This window comes from Marmota monax, unplaced genomic scaffold, assembly GCF_021218885.2.
Source record: "Marmota monax isolate L192 unplaced genomic scaffold, Marmota_monax_Labrador192_F-V1.1 WCK01_AAM20220418_F8-fsc00062, whole genome shotgun sequence".
Classification (NCBI taxonomy): Eukaryota; Metazoa; Chordata; class Mammalia; order Rodentia; family Sciuridae; genus Marmota; species Marmota monax.
In genome coordinates this window covers 10,444,519-10,466,537 of record NW_026695221.1, presented here as the reverse complement: position 1 = coordinate 10,466,537, position 22,019 = coordinate 10,444,519, and the positions used below count along the sequence as shown (strand labels likewise).

Below are 22,019 nucleotides of genomic sequence, written 5' to 3'. Positions count from 1 at the left end.
AAGCCCAACATTGCTTTAGCACTCACAACTGCAAGTACTCTCTTTGGATTATTAAGAAGTACAAGAACAAAGAGAATAGTGGAGGTTGGAAAAACAAAATATCTATGGCCAGTAGATATACCACCTTGGTGGCAGTTTTCCTTGACAAGTCTAAACCTGACTTTCCTAAGCCTCATTATCCACATTGATAAAATGGAAACAACTGTCTAGCAAGGAAAAAGGCATTTCTCATATGCTGCTAGTAGGATATAAATGAGTGTGACCTCCCACGAGTAATTTGTAAAAACTCCTTAAAATGAACACATCTTTGGACTTGGCAAAACCACATCTAAAAACCTACCCTAGGAAAAATGATCAAGTCTGGAGCAAAAACAAACTACAAGAATATTTATTAATAGCAAAAACTGGAAACAAAGCATTATGTAATAAACATTTGAACACTTACAGTACATCCCCCAATGCAGTGCTATGTAGCCATTAAAATTATAATATATATTTCCATTACATGAAAATTATTTATGATATGTTGCCTAATATGAAAGGCTGGTTACTGAACACTATAATACAGTACTATTTTCAAGAAAGAAGAGTTTTACTCCAAATGTTAACTGTGGTTATCTTCATTCTGTAGGATTACAACTAACTTTTTTCCTCTTGTTAATCTATTGTCTACAATAAGCATGTGTTATTTTTTAAAGGTACTAAAAATTATTGTGTTAAAATGCCTCCTTTTAAAGTTTAAGAATTAAAGAAGATGTTATACATGAAGGTGCTTTGTAGACTAAAATGTTCCACACAGAGATAGGAGATTAGGGTTTCTGCCCACAAGGAGCTTATAGTTCAGAAAGGGATGACAGGCATATAAGATTAACCAGAACATCAGATGGAATGTGGCAAGAACTTTCAGAGGTCAAATAGCATGTCACTTGGAAACACAGAGGAGGAAAAATTACTCCTGGTTATAGAGGTAGCTGCCAGATTGTTTGAGTTAAATATTGAAGAATGGCTAGGATCTTCTCAGGTAGAAATAGAGAGATATAGAGCAGCAGGAAGTTGTGGGACAAGTATGGAGAGTCATTGTGTTTGGATGGTGGATAAGGAGACTCCTGGTGCAGGGTGGAAGATGAATCCAAAAGGCAGTTCAGGGCCAACCACAGGCACTCAGAAGGATGCACTTGGTCTAATTCAGTTGAATGCCTTCTATGAGCAAGGAGGCACCAAAGAGCCTAGAGCCCACAGTGGCCCAGCTGTAAGCCCATGAAGGACAGTGAGTACTCACTGCTATGCTGGCCATGCCTGGTGTGTTTGGGGTCCTTGATGAGTGAAGATGATATCCCCTGCCTGGGAAGCTCAGTCTGGAAGCCATCATGTGAAGATGTGCTGGATGGCTGATGGTAGGGAGAAGGAGAGGCTGTGACCACCACACCAGGGAGGAGCTCCCTCTCCAGATTGAATGGAAAGGAGGAAAGATGATCTTCAACCCTAACTAGAAAGGAATGGGAAGTGATAGTGATGGAAGTGAAAATTAGGTGGGGCTTGGAGGAGGGAAGAGTCAGATGTCTCTCCTTGGTTTGCAGTCTGCACTGCCAGAGACCAGGAAGTCCTCACAAAGTCCACAGACAAGGTCCCATGGAGGAAGAGCAGAATGCAAGGAGTGAATCAGAATTTGGCACTCACAGTGCCTACCCTCTCCATTGGCTCTGATCTGTTTGGCTTCTACATGTGGCTACCCCAGAGCAGGCAGTCCCCAAGGGTGACTGTAAATGTGTCTCAACATTCTTCATCTCCTCTTGGGAGGAGTCTGGGGTGTGGCAAAGGGAAGAGGAGACTTTCTTTCAATACAGAGAACATTTGTTAATGGAGATGCATGAGCTCCCCTTCTGCCCTTGGAGCTCTCTCAGTTCATCCCATCCTTCTAGCATACCCCAGCTGCCTCTCTCCTGAGACTGGGAATCAAATCTCCCTTAGGATTCCGGATGCTCTCTCTCTACCACCCTCACCTCCCTAGTGATGTGTGCACATGTGTGCATACACACACACACACACACACACACACACACGGTGGGAAAGCCTTGTTGCTCAGATAGATGTATACATTTCCATCTCCCCACTGCAGCTCCCAGTGTGGGCTACTGCTTTGCTCCTCCTGTTGTCTTGTCACTAGTTAATGACATTCTTTATCAAGGTGCAAATGTGTTTTTACAGAGAGACCAAGATGGTGTTAACTAGGAAGGAAATGTGAATGTTAAAGATGCATGTGCAGGGCGGGGCTCTGGGCTGGAGGTGCTACCTAATGCTGCCCTTAAAGTATAGCCCAGGTCCCGGAGCAGCTCAGCACTCCAGTGACCCTGCCGTCTGGACTCCATATACAGCCTCCTTGGAGTCAAATTAGCAACTGGTCCAACAAGGAGAAATTGATGGGAAGTGTCCAGCCTGACCTTTTGACAGGGCTGACCAACCAACCTCCATATGCAAACACCTTAGTTAATTTCAATTATTGAGAAAAAAAATTAATTAACTTTAATCTACAACTAAGTAAGTTGTGAAGCCAAAGCTACTTTGGGGCCACAGCTCGTGGCCAAAGCTACTTTGGAGCCTCCACTTCTTCTGGCCCATTCCTCCTTGCCACCCTCAAGCACCCTCCCACCCACCATGAACCTAACCAGTGTCCCTCCAGACCCCCAGCCAAAGCCTGCCATTCATTAGTCATGTAGATTGCAAGTTCATCTGCATACCTGAAAGAGCTATGACTGCTGCCCCTTCCTGTGAGTTCCACTAGTCTCAGAACAAGTTGCCTGCTGCTCTTCCCAGTGCTGCCCGCAGCTTGGGGAGAGGGCTGCAGGTAGCAACAGGGTACTGACAACTGTGACACAGTTTGGGCCTCAAAATGACTCGGGTATGTGTGTGTGTGTGTGTGGGGGGGGGGGGGTTTGCTCAGCAATCATGCTAAAGAAAGAGTTGAAAGGGTAATATAGTAGAGGAAATAGAATCTATACCTTCTGGAATAAAACACATCCTGGGAGAGGGAAAGAAGCCAGTGAGTAGAGCCCTGAGTTCCCTGTTTTCTGAGACCCCTGCTGAGAGCTGCTCTGCCTTGCTTGTAGGTGCTCTGGCTTTAGCTGACAGGAAGCATTTCTGGCCCAGCTGGAAGTGAGGAGGAGGGGAGTGAGCCTCCTGAACACCATCCCAGAGGCTGCAGGATCACCCAACAGTAAGATATGCTTTTCTGTCCTTTAACACAAAAATTAAATCCCCCAGGCAGACTTTTTTTCTTTCTAAAGCCTCTAGGATCAGTTGATCACCTGAGCTGACACTTAGCATGGACAATCTTTGGCAGTAAATTGTTGTGCTTTTTTTTCCCTACATCTTTATGTTTTACCTTCTTAGCACCTTGAGGACGAGGGCCAGCCCTCCTCCCTGTACACTCTGCTCTTCTGCCAGTTCCATGAGTTGTTGGTACAGAGGGATGGGGTATTGCTTACATCCATATTGATGATCACATTTGTACAACTCTCTGAGCAAGTATTACCACCTGAGGTCATCTGGGTGTGCCAGTGAAAAACACAGTTCCTGGTCCTCACAGTCAGACTCTGGTTCTGAGAGTCAGATGAAGACTCATGGATCTGTATCCTAAGCCCAAGCAGATTTTTTTTTCATGGTCCTGGGGATTGAACCCAAGTGTGCTACCACTGAACTACATCTCCAGCCCTTTTTAATTTTTATTTTTAGTCAGGTCTTGTTAAGTTGCTCAGATTAAATTCAAACTTCCAATCCTCCTGCCTCAGCCTCCCAAGTGTCTGGGAACACTTGTGCCTGGCAACCCCAAGTGTTTTTGATGAATGTTGAATAAATCATCCCATTTATTTCTGATGAACTATGAGAAATAGTTCTTTAGAATGTATTGAACATTTTGAATAGAGAACCTCATTTGATCCTCTTATCAGGTAAGATTTTTTTTTTCTTTTTGGTTTTCTTAATCCCCTTAAGGATTAAGAATCTCACGGATTTATGTATCAGTTAGCCAAGGTTTTGGAAACCCAGTTATCCAAACCAATCCTTTTTTCTTTCCAGTGTGTCTTGATAAGGGCAGGATCTGTTATGGTAAGATTGAGCCCCAACTCCAAAGGCTTCTGCCCATGATTCTCTAAGTTTCCCTGATGTCTTAGGGCCATCATGGCCTTATAGTTCATCAGCCCTCCTTTTGGGGACAGTAATCATTGCTAAATTCTATCACTAAAGCCGGTTTCCCTGCAGGGAAGAAGAGGAAGAGAGAGAAAGCTAGCCACAAAGGTGAATGTCCCTGCGTCCAGCTCCCCAAGCAGGGGGTTAGTTAAGCTATGGATGTTCATAGAGGACCCCATGCCTGAAAGTAAGAGAATGGCAGCAATAATTCTGCTTCCTCTCAGGGGAGTTCTGTGTTTTAGGTATATTAAGCGCAGGGAGTGGGGGGTGGTGGGTCACCATGGTCCAGCGGGCTATGCCTCTGGAGGGAAGGTCATCTACAGGGGTCAAGACTGGACTAAGTGTAGTTGGGCAATCCTATCTGGGGGACAAGCTGACAATTTTTGCAACATTTGGAGCCTGTGTGCACAGTGATGTTGCAGAGTTTATTCTACACAGTAGCTATGACAAGGGCTTGAGAAAGAGTGAAGGGCAAGTAGAAAAAGAAAAGCCTGACAAGAGCTATACACTCGGTAAACCAGAATGAGTACGTTGCTACCCAAGTCCAGTGACTTTTTCCAGGACCCAAGTGGAAATGAGGCTCTTTCTTTGGAATTACTTAGTGGTGCTCTATTCTCTCAGGGCTGAGGCTCAGGTTGCTGGGTTCCAACAGGCCAACCTGTGCCCAGGAGAAAGGACATGCCCCTGCCATCACCTGCATGGTAGACTGAGCAAATATGTTGACTGACTGCTAGCTCTTGCCATGGATTGTGATTTTCTGGAGAATGGAAGGTTTCCATGGATGCAGTAGAAACAATATTACCAACATATCCTTGACCTCTGCCCCTTCAGTCCCCCAACACCCATACACTCGCTGACTACTGCACTGTCTTTCCAAGTGAGTGACAATATGGTATCTCCTGGAGACTAAATACAGTTGACACTATTGCTTGGATGGGTGTAATCGGCAAGGACGATTTTTGCAGCTAATGCTGGATGTGTGGCAATCAGAGAAGCCACCAGCTGTCTCACTTAAATTCTTAGCTCTCTCGCTCTCTTTTTTTAAAATCGTTTTGCTTACATAATCCACCCCCTTTTTATTTTCTAATTCTCTCCTTGCAAAGCTGGCACCAGAGGGGAAGGGCTGGGGTGGAGGGGGTAGCAATTACACATCAGTTTGGGGAGCATTTACATTTTGCAATTACAATTTAAAAATAAGTCTCGTTAATGATCTCCACGTGTGAACGACAAACCTTAACTGACATACATACTCTCCTGGGCCCGCCTGCCTGCCCCCACCCCCTGCCGCCCCAAAAGCCTGAGACTGAGGGAGGCTAAAGTTCCCAGAGAGGAACAGCAGGAGGCCTGGGCCAGCTCAGCTGTGAGGGGTGGCCAGGAACATTAATGTGCCTTTGATGTTGGTTAGAGGACAGAGATAGGGTTGAGGACATGGAAAACTAAGACTTCTAGACCCTAACTTCTCTCCTCCTCCCTGCCTTATGCAGGGTCCTGACCCATCTCTTTGAGCCAAGTCATGTTCAGTTCTCTGTGTCCACAGGAGACTCTATCAGTGCTCAGAGCTGTGGCGAGAGGGGCCCCCACTGTTGTTATCCAATGCCGGTATCCTCCCAGGTGGGAATTTTCAAAGTCCCATTGAGCAAACATGAATCCTAGTCCCCATGAGCCAGTCAAGACAGCTGGATATCCAAGTATTGTGAAAAGGGGCTGATTCCTTCTTTAGGGTTCAGAGAGGGAACAGCATGTGCCGTGTCCCTGTTTGGGAACAACACTGTTCTTCTTATCAATGAGTTAGCACGTGTTAATCTGAGCCCTCTGATTCCTGCCTAAGCTCAGGCTTTGAATCTCAACCATCTGGCTTAGATCCTAGCACTGCCATTTGCTGGCTGTGGGTCTGGGGCAGGTTACTTGAGCAGCTCCTGAAGGGACCCCCCTCTCACCCTCCCCTCTCCCCATAGGATTCCCTGTGGGCTTGGCATCAGGCTGGGGCTCAGACTTCCATGCTCACTGGGTCTCTGCCTGACTCTGCTTTTTAACAAGCCAAATTATCTCTTTCCTGGACACTACTTCCACTGGGTGATCTTTCCTCCTGGCCCCATGTATGTTCCTTACATGTGAATGAGAGCAGGGGACTAGGAGCTCCTGAGCTACATTCTGTAGCCTCTGATACTCATCCCCACTCAGCTCCCCTCCACCAAATATTTGAGTATAAAGCTATTCATCTCTTGGGCAACCTCCAGGCCAGTCTTTGAACTGACACTTACAGTCAAGAACTCCCAGCTGTTACCAGAAACATGCACAAGATAGCTCTTACCCACTGCAGAAAGAGTCACACATCTTAGGAAGATCTGAGAAGAGAATAGTTTCCAGAAGTAGATATGTGACCTGTGCAGGGAAAACAGAAGGGGCCCACAGTCAAGGAGACTCTTGAAAACAGGGTTTGTGTCTTAGTTTTGGTGTTTATTTTAACATAATTAAGTGTTATGGTTTGGGGATCTGGGGGCCAGTTCAGTCATGGTGCGCTTGTCTAGTGTGCACACCCACAAAAATTATATATATATGTACACACACACTGTTCTAAAAACTTGCTTTTCAATAAATTGACACATAATAATTGTACAAATATATGGAGTACAGTGTGAGAATTCCATGCATGCACACAATGTGCAATGGTTAAATCAGTGTTTTTGGCACTCACTGCTTCTTAAATATTTATCATTTCTTTGTTCAAAAAGTTACTTTTTAAACCTAGGTTAAAAACCTAGTTTATATGAGGGACTGTTTTCCAAAATAAGTAGATCTACTCCCATTATTTTCAATTGCTGTATAGTGTTTTTATTATTTGGATTTTAAATTATTTACTTTAGCTTTTTTTTTTTTTAATTATAAGTATGTGTTACAGAAGGGGAAACAGTGTAAAGATATAAAATAAAAGGTCTCCTTTCTTTCCCCTGCATTTTCAACACAGGAAAGCATCTGTGTTCTGGTTACTTGATAGCCAACATTTACTGTGCTAAATAATACTTCAGTTCCTCTTTCCTAATGTATATATTAATATATTAACTCCCTGCTATGAAAGCTCAGAAAATTACCATACATTCTCTCCCTTCCAATCTGCATGAATTTGATAATTTTTCATATCGTATACTAAAAATAAATAATTGCTATCATTTATTTTTAGTATATAGTATATATCATATATTATATACTCCACATATATAATATACTATATAATACATAATATTGTGTAATAGACACTGTGTTAATATAAGTATATATTTTAAATCTTAATATAAAAATATACTAAATAATATGCAATATATATAAAATACTGAGTTATATATAATACTATATACTATACTATTTACTGTGTATCACATATTATGTAGTATATTCTAAACATTATAATATGTAATATGGAGTATTATAGTATGTAATACTATATATTAATATATATATATATATATATATATATATATATATATATATATATATATATATACCCCCACACACATACATGTATTACAACTATAGGTTTAAAACTGTTTTGTCTTTAGTTTTGTTTTATGGTGGTTGGTACTGGAATTGAACCCAGGGACAGCCCACCACTGAACTATACCCCCCATTCCTTTTTAGTTTTTGAGATAAGGTTTTTTGCTTAATTGCTAAGCCTGGCCTCAAACTTGTGATCCTCCTGCGTAGCCTCCTGAGTCCTTGGGATTACAGGCATGTGCCACCATACCCAGCCTTTCCCTTTGATCTTGCTGATATTGCTCCACCATATTCTTATTTCCAATCTTTCACAAAAATATATAATATCATATCTTATAATATGATGCTATATACTATTATATAAAGTTTAATACTTCATATATTACACAAAATTATATCATATAATACTTAAATACTATATATAACACACTTTCTACTATATGCAGTGTATGTGTTATACTGTATATTATTATGTTATATGCCATACATTATAAATAGAATAACAACAATATCTACTCTGTTTACATTGTTAAGATTTAGAAGATCTATATTCTGTTATATAAATTTAGTTACCTCTGCATTCGGGTGAGGGGTTGATTATAAAATGAAAGTCTATTAAAAAGCATCAAACCCACTATGGGTATGGAAATATTATTCAACCACATAACCAAACAGTGTGATTTGCCTGAGGAAGGAGATGGGTCCCGTCACTGCGATCCCAGCTGCTGTGATGGAACTTTCTGAGCACTAGGGAATGATGACCCCCTCCACATTCCCTCTGGATTTTTCTTTCTGTGGGTCAAACCAAGTTGCTGCTCTTATTGTGTGTATACTGTCCTCCTCTTTGCATTTCTTTGTTTTGCTGGAATACCACCTCTAGCTATTTTTTATAATGATGAGTGGGAAATAAACAGTTCTCACATGCCCAATGTGACTCTTCTTTTGCCTTCACACTTGGTTGATAATCTGACTGAGCTCAGAATCCCAGGTTCGAATCTTCCTCTTTTCTTTTCTTTTTTTCGTGGAATTGGATTCAGGGCCTCTGACGTGCTAGATAAGAGGACTGCCAGTGGACTCCATCCCCAGCCCCTCTCCTTCGGTTATGATGATGTTGTTCCCCCGTCTTATTTCCAGGCTTGCAATGAGAATCTGTGGAAACTTTTATTTTCTCATTAAAATTCTGAAATTTTACCTCTAGGTACTGGGGTGTAGATTTGCTCTATTTTCTTCTTTCTTTTCATTTCATTTCTCTTACTCAGTCTTTGGGGTCCTTTTAAATCTGAAGTCACCTGTCTGACCTCAGCTCAGCGAAGTTTTCATTTTGTTATCTTTACTCATTCCCACCATAGTGTCTGTTTTCTCCTTCTGGAATGTTCACAGTCCAGCACAGGGCCCAGCACGTGGCCAATGATGGCTGTTTTCCCCCTGGGACTTAAATTCTAGAGAGGACCCTATTGCTAACTTGGGTCAGTTTCCTCTTTGGTCCAGGGAAGATGTCAGACCTCATGACTGCTCAGGAATCTCCCAGCTCTGCTGGTCCTCTGATAATCCGTCCCAGACTCCTGGAGTGGGGAAAAAGCAGAGTAAAGAGAAAACAGGTGATCAGGGCAGCCACTACAGCCAGCTTCCCACTGTGGACCCTTTCCAGGAACTCCCATCTCGCCAGTATCTGTGTCTGTCCCCACTGGGCACTGCTCCCCTTGGCCTTCCAGTCACTCTGAAATGGGCTGCCTCGTGGCTTCTCCTCTGCCCACCCCCCTGCTCCCCACACTTCTCAGCTCACATGCACACAGCTCCCAGTGTTCCAAAACAGAGGCTGGGCCAGAGATAGCTAGACCCTAAAAAGAGACGAAAGAACACAGGGGCCTGCCAAGAGTGGGGCTATGCCCCAGCTTTGGGAAACTTTCCCGGGGAGAGTCATCTCAGATGAGCATCCTGTTTACACCTCCTCACCCTGGTGACATCTCCCATGCAGTTTTCCCACATGCCCAGACCAGTTCTGGACAGAACCTCTAGATCGGAGAGTTGAGATTCTTTGTTCCTTTTCCCTGGGCAGCCTGACCCCAGAAGATCCAGAATAACAAATGCTCAGATCCCAGGAGATTAGGATTTGTTCTAACTTGGAATATCCTAATTGGTCCTTGAGGGCCACTGTGCAAAATTGTCTTCTCCTTCTATCTCCCTGCTCCTTGCCCTAAAGCATGGTAAGTGGGGGTATGCCAAGAGAATGAAGAAGGGGAAAGTAGAGGCACAATCTTGAACTTCAAGTCCGCAAAGATTCTGTGTGAAAGGCAGGGCTCTTTCTTTTCCATGGAGACCATAATGATAGGAAATGAGTTGTCATTGCAAAAGTCATGATTAAGGTTCTATGCAAGTTATACTTTTCAGACAAGTTTCTAGTATTTAAAGATTCTGCTAATACGAAACACATCTCCTTTGTGTCTGGTCCAGCTGGAAGGGCCAGGAAATGACGAATGGTTTCCCTAGGAGAAGCCAGAGAACTACAGACCCTTCCCAAGGCTGGAGGTTGAGGAGATAGAGGCTGCAGGAAGCAGCCAGGGGCCAGTGGGCGGCAGAACACAGCTCTGGTGCTCTTTCCTAATCACAGCTTGCTTTGGAGACTGTGAATAAAATTCTATTGCAGACCCACAGGATGTCTTCACTGGCCACCCCTGCTGCTAGAATCTCACTGGCCTGAGGAAAGAGAAGGGTCAGAAAGAAAGCGGCACAGGAAGGGGCTTCAGCCAAAGGAGAAAGCTAGAACCTAGGGAAATATGACAAGGAGTGACACTTCCTAAGGAAGGAATGCCCTGACACGAAAAATGAATATTGCTCAACTGGACAGGCTTTCCGAAGAGAGAGCCAGGTGCCTCTTCGCCTGTGAGTCATGGACAGATTTCATTCTAGAACAGGGACTTCTTTGCAGCTGTGGGTGGTCCCTGGAAAGCCAGGGGTAGGGTGGAGAGAAAAGGCCAAGTGGAGACAGTTACAGAGAGCAGGCTCATTGCAGGCTCCCTCCCACCCAACCCCACCCTACCCTACTGGGCCCCCACAGGGCATCTTGGTCCAGGCTGTCAAGGAGACACTAACGGTTCCCAGTCAAAGTGAGTCAGAGCCTTGGCCCTGAGCAGCTGGGTGCAGGATCTGGGACAAGCAGCCCGGTTTTCAGACATATAGAGCTCCTTCCCAGAGTTGTGCTCCCAGACAGCTAAGACACATGACCATGTTCCCAATGACACATCGCCTTTGAGATGCGCTCTCCAACCAGACATTTCTGTCATTTCATGTTTATTCTTTAATTTTGTTCTTTCCCTTCCTAATTGAACACACAGTCCAGTGAGTCTGTGACGGAGACTCGAGATTTGCTGCTTTCAGCACGCTAGGTGTTTTCCATCTTCGTCTTGGTAGTATTATGTCTCCAAGCCCCTTACTTCTTCTTGCTGGTATCAGCACTTTCATTTTTCTATCTCCCACTCACTCCGTTTTTTAAATAATAAGAGCAGAATGCAATAAAATATTTACATAAATTTGGACCAACACTGCTGTACAGGATGACAGGACTGACAGAAACTGAAGCAGCCCCAGTGTGGGAAGGTATAAAAGACATGTGCATTGACCGTATACAAAAGCCTGCAAGTGGCACGTGGAACACACTTAGTGGTGTCCATATAACAGAATTCTTAGAAATTTAGTTCGGGTGAAAGTCAAAGGACAGCGTATGATAGACGGCTCGTCAAGGTTGGCAGCTTGTTTTCATGATCAGTTTTGCCCTGTCTGCACTTCTTTGGCTTCTCTGGGTCTCATTCCTTTTCTGGTGTTTCCTGCCTTCACCCTACACATTCAAGAGTCTTGAATCAGATGGTGTTTAACACTGGAAACTCTCTCAACCTCTCTAAGCCTCAGTTTTCTCATCCACAAATAGGAACAATTATAATGCTGACTCCATATGGTTGGCAAAAAAAATAAACAAGGTTATCCTTATGAGCTGAGCATCGTGCCTTGTGCCAGGTGAGGGCTAATAAATGACGTTGTTATTAATTCACTATTATTGTCTCACGCCCATCAAAATTCACTTCAGGGAAAGGGACTAATAAAGTCATTCTCACTGAGGCCTAAATGGCTGCTGGGACTTGAAGGGTTGTCCTACCCAGATTTGTTTGTTTTACCTTTTAACAGTCAGCCAAAGAAACTGAGTTGTCACTCTCTGTGCATGTGTATTTTCAGGCTCCATGGGGGGGGGGGGGAGTCCTATTGCATATGCTTTCCCACCATAGGTGCCAGGTACCTTGTCTCCTGGGGAGCATAGTGGTCATCGGGCCAGATAAGATGTGTGGATGAGGAGTAGGTTTTTCTTAATATAGAAACATACATACGGTGCCCCACATCTGACTGTGCAAGGGTCTGAGGGAGGGGACAGTCCGGAGTGGAAAGTGAAAGAAACTGTCATGGAGGAGTAGGGTTTGGAGCCAAATTTTGATGAGGAGATTGCATAACACAGAACACCTTCCTCGGGAATAAGAAAAGCTTCAGAGGAGACAGCTTGGGTGAGGCAATAGAGGGCGCATCTGCTCAGCTGCAGTGTGAATCTGAGGGTCCCTGGGATGGGCTCACTGATCATCGTCACTTCCTCTCACAACGTGGCCATTGTCCTTCCTTCCCTGGGGGCTGACTTTCTTGGTGGATCAGGAGCCCAGCACCAGTGCACCTGCCCTTGTTCCAACAGCAGTGAGGACCAAGGGTGGAGGGGGCTGTCTGGACAGCCTTCCCTCCTCCAGCTGATAGAGTTATTGTGGACTCTACCCCAGCCTTCCCCACTTTTTTGGGGGGACCACCACAAAGGCCCCAGGGAAGGGCATCCATTTGCTAGGAACGTGCAGATTGCAGTAATAACCTGAGCCTAGCCCAGAGACCAACCACTTGTTTCCATAACTGACTGCTGATTATGTTTTATTTTGCTTTTTTTTCTCTCCAATTAAAAAATTGGGACCCAGAGGATATGGTTTAGCCTTTCTCAGAGTGGAGAGGGGACTGGCTGACTATTTTAGGATCCTCTGGTTCCAGGAGATTCTGAGATCATTGCGGGGGGTGGAGTGGATGGGCTTCAGGGTCTCCCCTCTGTGGCTCCTGCCCCAGCCCCTCTCTGCCCAAACTTCGGTTCCCAGGCTCCGGCTCCCGGGGAGTGCCCTGCACTAGAGAAGAGACTTATGAAGGGGAGGGAGGCAGGTGGGCAGCAGGGAGGAGGCTGCCTGGCTCTTTCATCCTGGCTCCCCAGCGTCTGAGCTGTGTGTCTGTCTCCGTTGAGTTGTGAGCCTCAGGGGCCGGCCTGGGTTGTTTTCTCAGCTCAGTTCCTGAGCAGCGGCTGCTGTCAGCTCTCAACAAATAATAATAAACCTGGGAATCGGGTTTGTCGAGGGGGACTTCAGTCCCCAGGTTCATTTTTAGATTTGTTTCTCTCTGTGTGTACAGACAAGGAAGCATGTGACAGTGTCTCAGAGGGCCCTGCAGGGGCTCCCCACGGCCCTGGCAATCCACCCTCACTGCCACCCTGAGGAAGACCCGGAGGGCTCTCCTCTGTCCCTGATCTCTGAAGCTGCCTGGATGTTTAAAAGAAAAGAAAAATAATTGAATCAAAGGCCTCAAGCTCTCTGCTTTCCTTGTGCCTCCCCACCTCTCCCACTCACGTTTGTTTGGCTAGACATAAAGGAACTGGAGATGAAAAAGAGGGCAGACTCCCCTCCCTAGGTGAGGGAGTTGCCTGAGTGATGGGCAGGAAACTGGGGCAACAGGCCCAAGGAAGGCCCTCCCTGTCAGGGCAGCAGCCAGACCCGGGACCTCTGTTTCTAGGGTACAACAGGGGAAGGGTCTCCTGGCAGAAAAAGGGAAAGTAAGGCAAACACCGCTGGGAAAACAAGGACCCACCTGTGGGTGAGCATGAACCATAAGACCTTAACAACACCCTCTGGGACAAAGCAGCACCCGCTTTTCAGCAGAAGGAACCCATCAGAGGTCATTGCTGCAATCCCCCTGCCTCCCAGCAGGAGAAAGTACAAACCACCTCTCTGAGAAGAGTGCAAATGCTGTTCTTCTTTACAGCCAACATGCACTCTACCCTTTTTTCCCTTTCTAGGTTTTTTTTTTTTTTTTTGGTTTTGGTTTTTTGTTTTGTTTTATTTTCTTTAAAGGAACCAAAGGGAGGGAAATTGCCAAGTTGTAAAGTGCTTAAAGAAGAGATAAGAATCTTCATCAAAATGCTAAAAGCTGGAGGGGGAGAGTAATGTGAAAACTCTTGCCTGCTATTTATGGGATTGATTCTCAGATCAAGAAGAAGCAAGCAGTTGGATGAAAGGAATTATTGTTAAGCTCCTCGGTAGGAAGATCTAATGGACAATTGCCGCTATCAGGGGGAATTAAATTGCTGTTTCAGTTTGTAAAATATATCAGCAGCTTTTTGAAGTCAGCCAAGGTGTGACAGCGCATCAGGGAATGAGTGGGGGCTCTACCACTACTGTCCTGGTGCAGGGAGGCAGTAGCAGCTGGACAAGAGGGCTCAGGACCCTGGTCCATGTTTTCACACCACGTTGAAGAACAGCTGAACTGGAGGAGGAATGGAGGGGAAGGGAGCCTATGAACTCTGGGCCCTGGTGTGCTGGGTCCCCTGTGATTTAGAGCTGTGTGCCAGTCAGCAACAGGGCAAGATGGCACCACTCCTCTCTGGGAAAGCTAACCAGGTTTCAGTTCAAGGAAGACAAGTGTTGTCCCTGGATGAATGAGAGACTAATGATGGTGAGGGGGTCTGTGATTGCCTGGGCCAGGGCTAAAGGTTTGTCCCCAAACATGCTTAGTCAAATCCTCTGCTTTATTAACCATGAAGCCCCTCGTCAGCCCCCCATCATTAAACTGTGGATACAGAGGAATCCAGAGTGGATAGCAACCATCCCCCATCCACGCTCCAGAAGTGGTTTCTGGGTTTTTTTTTTTGTGTGTGTGTGGGGGGGGGGTGGTTTTTTTTTGTTGTTGTTTTTTTTTTGGTGCTGGGGATCAAACCCAGGGCCTTGTGCATGCAAGGCAAGCACTCTACCAACTGAGCTATCCCCAGCCAGAACTGGTTTCTGGAACAAACTTGTGCTCATCTTCTCTAGGCTGGGTCATAAATCAGTGTGCATAAATGACCAATTTGCTCAGCCACACAGGACACGTTGTTATTCCTGATAAAAAGCAAAGAGTAAAATGGCCTTGTGGGGCAGGCAGGTGGAGAAAGGGGAGGTAGTTGAGGCCCTTGGAAGTAGGATCCTGGGCCACTCCTTGGGTTTGGGAGGAGGAAGGGGGTCTATGTTACCCTTTCTAAAGCCCATTTACTCCACGAGGAGTTTAGAACTAATGGAGGAGAGAGGGAGAAATATTTTCACACTTCTCAGAGAGTCTTAGCCAAAACTCATGCTGGCGTCTTCTCTGTCCCCACACGGTTCCCTGGAGGCTAGCATTATGATACTAGGCATGACCTGGCACCACCTTCCAAGTAGGCATCCCAGAGAGACAGCAAGTGACAACAAGTACCGAGAGTGGTGGGTGGTCAAAGGGTGTGGTTGTCTTGACTGCCATCTCTGCTTCTTGCTGAAGTCAGTAGGGAATTAACTTCCACTGTTGTTCCACGCAGGAGCCCGAGGGGCACCAGGGAAATGGGCCTCATGGTCATGAGATTCTGCAAGGACTTAGGGCCCTGGGCCAGGTGCAGTATGTCCTGGGATCTGGGTAACTGTGGAGCTGCAGTTCACTTTGACCTCTTAGCTGGCCAGCCTCAGAACTGAGTGAGCAAGGGATCAGACCTGGGTGCAAATCCTGCTTAGTTCCTCTCCCATCCGAATTCCCCTTAGTAACACAGACATAGGTATACTCCCTGCTCGCAGGCCCCACCCTGAGCCTCATCCGACCAGACTAGAGGATTTCCATTTTCCCCCAGCACCCTAAAATCAGAGAGAGTCAGGAAGCAGCGGCCACCAGGCCCAGCATTCCTGTTGCCTAAATCCCCAGGCCTCTGACTTTGTCACCACACTAGGGCAGTGTTTCATAAGCTGTAGGGTACAGCAGGTTCTAAGGGTGCCTGCCCCTCTTCCTACAGTTTCTTAGTCCCCACCTCAAGGACCCTTCACTTCTTCCTCCTTTTGAAACATTTTAAACCAACAAATTGATATTGGGGTAGAACCCCACCAGTGCATCCTCTCTCCACTCCATCCTCCTCCATCTCCATTCCCCCACCTGGCCACACATCCCAGGCAGTGGGGACCATGGAATTCCTGTAGACACTCAGCTTTCAGCTTGTGGTTTTTAGCCTTTATTGGATTTTGCAAAGAGACCTGGGGCGTGTGTGTGTGTGTGTGTGTGCACCCACACGCCTGTGTTTCTTTAGATAAATCCACAGAGTCACATGAAATCAGTGACAGGTTGACACCGTTATTTCAAGATTCATCGCTCTGAGTTGCCAGCAGAGGAGACCTAGCCAACTCCTTCCCACCAACAACACTTTTTTTCCAGGCATAATTTATAGCACTGGGGTGAATTTGTTTCCAAAAGATGAATATCACACTATCAGCAACAGCTGCCTCTCATTTTTATTTGTTTTTAAATTTGACTCAAAGTCCAATTCTCCGTACACATCCCAAGCTGTAAATCCTAAGGCGACTGATTACATGATTTAGTAAACAGGTTATATTATATAATGCAATTAAAGAGGGGCCCTGCCACGCCACCTACAGGCCACTTCTAGGAAGGGAGCTAGATCAGAGATGGTCACTTGGGACAAAGCTTGCCACTGAAGGAGAAAGGGGGATTGCACCAGGGTTGAGGCACCTGCCCCAAAGGGATCCGTTGAAGCCAGCCAGGTTACTAATGCAGATTTTCGGTCCCTCCTGCTGAGTTCACTGTATTATTTCAGCCTCCTGCAAATCTGTCTAGACGTCAGAACACCAGCCTGGGCAGCTGTACAGAGAGGAAGGTTTGGGTGGAGGGGTTACCCGAGGGTGGTTGTGCTGGGGGCATGGCAGGCTCCTGGCTCACTGGCCACAGGGACTCTATTCCTCCACTTTCAAGTGTGAGGGGAGGAAGAGAAGAAGGGAGCTTGCTGGCCCTTGGAATGAAGCTACAGTCCAACTGTTTGCCTTCGATTCCACAAGCATATCTGGAGTGCTAATTGTGGGCAAAGACTTTTATTCTGCAGTCCAAGAGGAAAAGTGACTTGTGCAAGCCACGAAGATCTACTGGGAGTGGAATCCAGGCCTTGGGACTCTAAGCACAGGCTCTGATCCTGGAAATTGAGAATTGAGGATGACCTTGTGAATGCTCTTGTCCTAGTGAATTTACAAATGGGGAGATTGAGACCCAGAAAGGGGTTGGTCTTCCACAGCCCCTACTTGTATCAAGTGAAGGAAAATCATGAAAACTCTGTGTGTGTGTGTGTGTGTGTGCGCGCGCGCACGCGCGTGCATATAATGAAGGACAGAGGAGAAGCACCTCTTAGCTGCTATGGGAGGGAGGGAAGGAGGGAGGAAGAAAGGAAAAGAGGGAGGGAAACCAGGGACCACCTTCCTCACCTCTCTTCCCTGGATTGCAGCACTTCTAAAATACTATTATTAGGTTCTGTTGTCTCAACAAATTCTTCTCCAGAGAATTTTTCTTTTTCTTTTCTGTTTCTTTCTTTTTTTGAGGGGGGGCAGTGCTGGGGATCGAACTCAGGGCCTTGCACATATTGCACATGCTAAGCAAGTGCTCAACCACTGAGGTATATCCCCAGACCCCTCCAGACAGTTTTCTAACTGGGTAACACCATGGGTAACATCACAGAAAATCAGTCTCTGGAGAGAAGAGGAACTCATTTCCCAAGGGCTGAGAAAAAAACTGGACTAGAAGTGAGTGTGGATGGGAGGGAGGGAGTTCATGGAGGAGGAAAACAGGACTATTGGAGTCTGAAAAGGTAGAACTATCCCCTTCCCTCTCGTCCTTGTGCCAACACCAGGCCAGTCTTCAGTTTGAAGCAGTCACGGGACAGAAAGGGGCCAAGGAAAGCTTGGCCCCTGCATTCCCTCTCCTACCTCAGCACCGGATACAATTTAGTCCCAGCTAAGGTCAGGGGCCAGGAACAAATGCTGTGGGGCCAGCTGGCCAGACAGTTCCCAATTAGACTTTGTTTCTCATCCTTAAGGCCCCGAGCCCCCAACCCCTGCACCCTGGCCCAATTACTGCCCAACAGCATTAACCCCTTGGTGCCCCAGGCCGTTAATGGAATGTTAATTGGTCTAATGGGTTTCATGTCAACAAGTCCTAATGAGCTCTTTCTAACAAGCTTGGCATTTTTTTTCTAAGCCTGTTTGTCAACACACAGGAGTTTGGGCTCCAGTCAGAGCCTCCTGTGCCTGGCTGTGGGGAGCTAGTGCTGAGGAGACAGAGGAAGATGGGTACCCTTAGGCTGAAGTTCCCGTTTGCTAAAGGAGTGTGCCTTTGTGCCCCCGCCCCCCGCGCCCCTCCCCAGCGTTACCGGGCTCCTGGCCTCTTGTAAAATGATATTTTCAGCTCCTTTTAATGGGATGATATCAGTGACACAAATATTTCTTCTTGGTTATTCTCGTGGAGTATTGTATTGTTTCTTGTGCCCCCTCGCTGTTACACAGTAAAGGTTTTCAGCATTAAAAACAAAACCAAACTGAACAGGAACCTCGCCTGGATGGGAAATCTGTCCCTGGTAAATGTTCCTCGTGTGCCCTCCATTTGCAGTCTTGGCTTTGCTCCCTGAATGCCCTGGTGTCTGGTAACAGAAGCGCCAGGGCTTCTGGACAGGGCCAGAGCCAGGCAGGCAGCTTCTCACAGCCCCTGACAAAAGCTCAAGGCCCTGGGCTGGGTTTGCTCCTGGAGCTCAGTCCTGCCACTCTTCTCCCCACTCCCAAAGGAAGTACACAAAGGGGAGGTCTCCCCAAAGGCTGGGACCCCAGCTGTGCTGAAGGACTCCCCCCATGCTCAGGCCAGAGTCTCAGTCAAGTCCCTGACCAGATGAGTCAGATCCCCAAATTCCTCTCCAAATGGTTGCATGTGGCCCTTCGGTGGACCTAGTGGGATGGGGGGTGCACATGCAGGTGGAAGGGGTGAAGATCCGGGGCTTATAGAGCTGGGTATGGGGTCCAACGGCAGCTGAGCTCCCAAGTGTCAAGTTGTGGGAGGCTTCTACGCCTCAGTGAGCAGAGAAAGAAACTTAAGCTCCTGTTGAAAAGACCTCCTGTTCTCCTGCAGAAGGAGCCCCTAGAGGCAATGGGGCAGTGGCCTAGTGGCCTGTGGTGACCCGGAGTGGGGGGAGGGGCAAGGGCCATCTGGGTTCTCTGAAGATTGCTTGTATGGTCTCCACCTCAGGAGTCTGAGCCCTGCTCCACAGCCTCGCAGGCTCAGGACTGAAAAGTATCCCAGCCTTCTGGATGGTCGTCTCTGGGAGCAGATCACTCTTAATGTCCCTCCTTGTCCTGAGACAGGACAGCTCTAAATATGTCTAGGGATATTGCCTCTAAACTGACCTGCCTCCCATTCACAGGACAGTGAACAAAAGAATGCAGATTAAAGACTTCTCTATTTAGCCCAAATTCTCTGCTTTGCATTTCCTTTGCTTTGCCTTCACTGTGAATTTCTCTTTTATGGAATGAAGTTACCAAAATACCCAAACCTAGAATTAAAGGAAATTGGTTGCCCCAACAGGAAACAAACAAACAAAAAACACCTCTTTTCTGGATGCGAATCCCACCCTGACTCTGCCCGCAAGCTCCCTCTTCTGGAAATTTCTAGCACTGCATCTGTGCTGCTCTTGGTGCAATGAACCTCCAGGATTGGTGCTCCCAGGAAGTGACACAGCTACCCCATAGGCTCCATCCAAAGTTGCCTTGTCCAGAGTTCCAGGAGAGGCTGTGCCTAACATGTCCCCGAAACATCCCTAGTTCATCGATTCTCTCAGGGTTCTTAAAAGAGATTCTACACCCATTCTAATGTCTCCAAAGTCTTAATTCTGGAAGTCCATTCTAATGTCTCAAGGAATGTGTACTGGACTGGAGGAGTAGCTCAGTGGTTGAGTACTTGGCTCGCATGCATGAGACTCTGGATTCCATTCCCAGCACTGCAAGAAAGTATGAGAAAACCCCATAAATCCGTATCCACCTTTTCCCCCTCTGGAGCCCTCTCCACTCTGCTCTTGACTCCTTTGGCTGGCTGCCACCCACACAAAGACCTAATCATTAAAATAGGCCTTGCCCCTGTGGGTGACGGCTAGTGCCAGAGCCCACCTGTAATCCTGGCAATTGGGGAGGCTGAGACAGGAGGATTGCAAGTTTGAGACCAGCTTAGGCAACTTAGTGAGCCCCTGTCTGAGAATAAAAAATAAAAAGGGATAGGGATATGGCTCAGTGGTAGTGCACCCTTGGGTTCAATGCCCAGTATAAAATAAATTTTTAAAAATAAAATAAGCCTTGATAATTCCCCTGCACAAATGGATGGGCTCTCTTCACAGCTCTCTGCTGAGCCCATGTGCAAAAGAAAAGCCTGGAACTCAGTGCCCAGTGTGTACAAGATGGGCAGGACTTTATGTGATTTTGTCACAAGGATATTCTGGTGGTCTGTCTTCTGAAGTCAGGCCAGGGTAAGGAGCAGTTCAGGCCATGAAGCCAACAGCACTGCCCATACAGGAACAGCCATCATTCTTGCACTATCCCCACCTTGCCTTCTTCTTTCCTGCTAGATTATCACCTTCCTCTACCAACCAGCCTCCCTGGAGAGAAGACCTGGCCTCATTCATCCATCCTGCCTCACCCCCTAATACAGTTCCCTGCACAGAGCTGATACCGATAAACATCTACTGAATGAAACATGAATCTCCGCTGCTTTGCGTGTGCACTTAAGGTCAAAGCATACCTGGTACTTTGGAGACTCAGGTCAGGCCAGAGTAGATCTTTTTTCCCCTTCTTTAAACAACATCACCACACACACACACACATACACATGCACACACACACACATATGCTGGGCCCTGGAAACATGCCCCTTTATTTAATAGCAGCTCCAAGACACCGCCTGCTTCCTGCAGCATTCGGGTACATGCACATTTTGGAAGACCTGGGGAGGGCCAGGCTGACTTGGCATCAGACTGGAGGAGAGTGGAGTCCTTGAGAGCTCTGAGAGAGAGGGGAGGAAGGTTTGAAAGCAGGCTCACAAAGGCTTCTAGCTCCTCAGCACCCTCCTCTCAGGAGACAGGTCCCATATTCCCATAAGTTCTTGCAATCTCCCTCCCTGCAAATAGATAGCTCAGTATCAGCAACTAACCTGCAATTTCTGGCCCTAACTATTTCAGGGCATCCACTGTAGTTCATCAGCTCTCTGAGCATTCTGTTTCCTTGGGTGGCACTGCCAGGCTGTATCACTTACATACTATGGGCACCACGTTCTAGTTCAAGAGGAAATTTTGAGGCCTCCCGGGGACAGCTCAATTACTGATGATAGAGTGGGGGTGGGGTGCAGTGGAACAGACCTGAAACACACACACACACACACCACTCCTGGATTGTGTCTTCTCTATAAAAGGCAGGCCAACAATTTGGCTCTTTTGGTCCCAGATGACTGTGACTCTATTATTGAACCAAAGCTAAAAGAAGCCCTGGAACCACTACATGCACCAAAATAAACAAACAACAACAACAACAACAACAAACCCTGGAGGACTGATGTTGCCCTGCCTCTTTCATTCCCTAAGCCGCCAAGTGGTCACCTTTGGACTGCAGTCGGCCCTCATCCCATGTTACCACTAGGGGGTGTGGTGAGCACACATGGTAGGGGTGGGGCTGATGCTTGGAGATCCTGAGGGGACCTGAAGGCTTCCTGCCCCTGTGAGTGCTGGTGGTTGCTCCATTTATTTATTTATTCTGGTGGTAGGGATGGAGCCCTGCCTGGGTCTCACACATGCTAGGCAAGCATTCTACCTCTGAGCACACTCCCAGTCCTGGTGTTTGCTCCACAACACCTGGGAAAGTGTGGGGCAGGAAGGACCCTTATCATGACCAATTGGGAGGAAGCTCAGGGCTCTCCCAGGTCAAGCTGGGAAGGAGAGGTATCTGAGTAGTCTCCAATCCCGCTGGGCTAACACCAGTCAAGTCACCCTCCACCTCTCCACCCCCACCCCCATTCCCATACACACACTAGGCCTTCGCTGATGCTGAACAAAGCATCGCGGCAGGGGTACCGGCTGTTTTACATATGATTTGAATATTGTTTCTTTCAAGTCAAAATAGCACAGCAAGCCCCTCCCCGCCCAAGCTTCTCCCCTCAGCTTTCATTTGTTC

At 46.8% G+C, this 22,019-nt stretch overlaps 1 protein-coding gene across 8 annotated transcripts in view; it reads left to right on the top strand.

Moving 5' to 3' along the window:
- Pknox2 (PBX/knotted 1 homeobox 2) overlaps nucleotides 1-22,019 on the top strand; it is a 277,182-nt gene that overhangs the window by 162,099 nt on the left and 93,064 nt on the right. For 2 of the 8 annotated variants that reach the window (XM_058575289.1, XM_046432800.2), the window contains exon 3: nucleotides 3,105-3,211. The exons of 4 other annotated variants lie outside the window; for them this stretch is intronic. The gene's annotated coding sequence lies outside the window, so the exon portion shown is untranslated. Of the gene's footprint in view, nucleotides 1-3,104; nucleotides 3,212-4,254; nucleotides 4,370-20,425; nucleotides 20,619-22,019 lie in introns of all 8 variants that reach the window. 2 more of the 8 variants (XM_058575285.1, XM_058575286.1) reach the window with 2 other exon arrangements.